Source organism: Montipora capricornis, chromosome 2, assembly GCF_036669925.1.
Source record: "Montipora capricornis isolate CH-2021 chromosome 2, ASM3666992v2, whole genome shotgun sequence".
NCBI lineage: Eukaryota > Metazoa > Cnidaria > Anthozoa > Scleractinia > Acroporidae > Montipora > Montipora capricornis.
Genome location: NC_090884.1, coordinates 61,677,871 through 61,681,951, shown reverse-complemented (window position 1 = coordinate 61,681,951; position 4,081 = coordinate 61,677,871).

The following is a 4,081-nucleotide window of genomic DNA, read 5'->3' as shown; positions in this document are numbered from 1 at the left end:
GACATTACGCCAAGCCGGCCGCTTCTGCTGGAAAGAGCATACTCACAGAGGACAGCCACAACACCGGGAACTTCATCCCCTTCTCTTCTCGAATAGTGTGTGGGTTCTCTAACGTCCCACAGAGAATTTACGGTTTAAAGTCCTTATCCGAGAAGACATGAAAGTCTAACCATTTGCGGATGTAATTACAAAGGCAGCACTTTCTCCTCAGTTATTTTAGGACCCTGAGTGTTGGTCCGGCCGGAGTCGAACTCACGACCTCCCGCATGGCAGTCCGTGCTCAACCAACTGAGCCACTGGTGCGCGGTGGTGAGTGAAGTGAGTGGTCGTTTGCTTTGCCACACTACCAGGTGATTCATTTCCAGTTTCTTTCATTCTTTCAAGGTGGCCACGTCACCTGCGCGTAAGCACGCGACATTTTTGGGTAACTACCTGGTGTAGGCACTCATATAGTGGTCCGAGGCACTCATACGCTTAGGGATGATTAAGGATGTTTAGTATTCCTAGGGATTACAATGGATTGTTAGTTACACCTCGGGATGATGAGGGATGCTTACGTACGGCCAGGAATGGATTAAGGCTACTGAAGTAATATATTACGACTAAGACCACAAAATGAGTGCCTGGGACCACTATATTAGTGCCTACACCAAGTATTAGGGAGCTTAAGCACGCGCGTTTCTGAGACGCTGACGGCAACCGGAAGAGGACATTTCGTGTGTCAGGACAGTGGTGTCTCCCAGATTTTGATACTAATATAAATCTCTAATAGAGAAAAGATACTTAGCGATGTAAATGCGGTTGTATGAAGACAAGTTAAAAGGGAAAACAGCTCACTTCCGGTTGCCGTCGGCGTCTCAAAAACGTGCGTGCTTAAGCTCCCTACAAAGTTACCCGTTTTTGAGACGCGGACGGCGACCGGAAGTGAGCTGTTTTCCCTTTTAACTTGTCTTCACACAACCACATGTGTATTTCTAAGTATCCTTTTTCCATTAACGATGATTGGTTTAAAAATCTGGGAGATAGTACTGTCCTGTCATGAGAAATGTTCACGGCTGCTGTTCGAGAAAATATACTTAGCGATGTAAATGTGGTTGTGTGAAGACTAGTTGTAAGGGAAAACGGTCACTTCCGGTTAAAAACAAAATAATAATGCAAGGCTGGTTCTACGGCTGAAGAAATAGTTTGTTTAACCAATATTTCGTCAGGCACGACCTGTCTTCTTCAGGGAGTTAATTTCCCTTTAAGTGTCACAAAGCCTTTAATACCCAGGGAAAGTGTCTGCGGGTCAATTTCGCTTGGATAGACCATTCCACCCTCACAATATCCTGAGGCTTAACATAACAAAGAAAACCAGAAGGCTCCCAAGCAAAAAGACTAAGAGAAGGAGGGAAAACTGACTTTTACTGTTATCAGTTATTTATCAACTCCTTTCTTCATTATCATCAACAATTTTTTGCCTTCAGCTTGACTAAGAACAAAGTTAACTAGTTTACGCAAATGGCACGCTAAATGGTTGAAATGCTGCTGAGAGCAAGGGATCAGGGAGATGTTCACAGGGGCACCCAACGAATCTGTTCCTCACATTATCTGTTCCCCAGAGGAATCTTGCTGGCTGGCAAAAATACAGGTGTTTCGATGAGCTGGCCGGGATATTTTGTTATTGATAGAGGTTTTGCTTGGGAATTGCTGACTTTTTCTAGCATTTCAACCCGAGCTGGCTGTAGAAACTCTGAAGATTGAGGACGACTAAAAAAAAAGGACCCCTTCTCTCTTCCAGGGAATAGTCACAAACATACGACAGCTGGTCAGAGTGATTGCGCTTGCGGAAAAAACCTGTTTTGTCCCGGTTTTGTCGCTATTGTTCGCTCATTTTGGATCGAGAGATTTGAAAGCGCGCGGAATTCCTGGCTGGGAAACCAACCAATTTTATCTAGCTTGGCCAAAAAAAAAAAAAAGAAAGCTTTTAGAATCTCTGTGCGGTGGCCAATTTACATTTATCAACTCCGTTGATAAGACCAAATTTTTGTATACTACTTCCCCACCGACGCAGCACCACAGTATACATGGGTATATAGGGGTTTATAAGGGTATGTAAGGGTAGACAAGGGTATATAGGGTTAATGATTTAAATGTATTATAATATACGCGTGGGAATACATTATAATTTAAATACACTATAATAGGGGATACATGAAGTACCTAGGGAGCTCTGGCCGGTTCCAATCCGTTCTCGCCACTGATTGGTCAGATGGGAACACAATAAAAATGATAACCGGAAGAAATCGGAAGAGAATGGCCGAAGGGATTCGATTTTCTGTTTGCCGTACTTGCAACAGATATATTATTAGTAACAACCATCCTTTGGATTTATTTGGTGAAAAGACAATTAGGGAAGGAATCGTACGGGATTGAGAAGAGTTTTCTGGTTTGAAAATTTCTGTTGACGATGGTTTATTACCATCGCGAATATGTAGATCTTGCTACGTTACGGTCACGACATTTCAGGAGTCTATAAAGACGGTAGTTCATTCGAAAGCTCAGCACGAATCGGTTATCCGATCTAAAAGAAGGAAGTCTGTGCAGCAGAGCCCGTCCTTCACCAGGTGTGGGACGCGAGAAAAAAAGGAGCAAGGTCAGCTGGTTATATGTTACGCAGGATTTTTGACTAAGCTCGATCGATTCATGTGTTTACAGTGTAATTATTGTTCATGTGTTTAACAACGCAAAGCCTTGACTCCTTTTGAATATGTCCGTGGTGAGGAAGAAAAGATGAAGCCAACAGCTAACCCGGTTATCGCGTACTTTTTTGTTGCATTCTCTTATTGCAATAATGAAATTTGTAAGTATTTTCTTTGTGTAATATCGCATTAAAGTTGGAACTTGATTCCTTCCATGTCCAGTTTGCATTAGTTATAAGAAAATCATACAACTAAGGTTGATACAAAAGGCTTCAGTTGAGAGCAACCCCTGATGAAAAGGGACTACAGCCCCTGATGAAAAATGGGGATAAAGAGGAGGAGGGGGGCTATCCAAAAAATGGATAAATTCCTGTCAAGTTCAATCTCAAGTGATCTTAACAACCTGCATCTTTTGGATAGTTTCTTATCCAGAGGAGAGCTTGAAGGATTCTCCTGCTGGTACACAGCTACTGAAAAACAACTTTTGGGTTCTCATTTTCAGAGGATTATTATGGCCACAGTAAATTGGGTACCTGTTGGTTAACTTTCACATCGCTGTTTTGGGCTAGTATATAATTTATTAAACTGGTTAATTGTAGGGTCAGAAGAGCTTAGCCAATAACCTATTCTTCGACAGGCGTCAACACTTGGGTTCACGCATGAGGGACCCCGTTACATGCTAAATTGTCTCCATGTTACATTGATTGCATACAGTGTCACGGTGAACAGGAAAATTTGGCTTTATCAAATATTTTGATAAAGGTCGAATTACCACCATGAATGATTTGGAAAGCTGACGTTTCGAGTGTTAGCCCTTCGTCAGAGCGAATGTTGGCTAAAAAGAGATCAACATAATTCAGACTGTCCCTGTTTGCACCATAAAAAAGAAGCCCCACATGCATTTTGGACTATTTTGCCAGATGCACCCAACAGGCAAAGGCTTGGTTGAATATGCTTCAATGGCCATTGCTTAATAGAAAACTGCCTTCCAGAAGTGCTTCTCTTGAGATAAAGCAACCGATCAAAAAGTTATATTTTGTTGTGTTATTTAAGCAATAGAGGACGTTTTCCATGTTTACATAGCATCATCTAAATGCCAAGCGCAGTTGGGAGAATTCTCGACAGTTATGCAAACCAGAGACACAGTCGAGGGTTTGCATAACATACACGCCCATATTTCCAACCAGCCAATCAAAACATGCGTCTGACAACACATAACCAATCAAAATTCGTGTGATGTCACAGCTGTGTTTACATACTCTCATCTAAACACAGCTATTGACCAATATTAATGGGAGTGCGTGTACTATCCTAATTATTTTATAATTTAGAATGTGCAATGATATTCACACGCAAAATACAGTGTGCCTGTTATTGGCAATAATAATAAAATTATGATA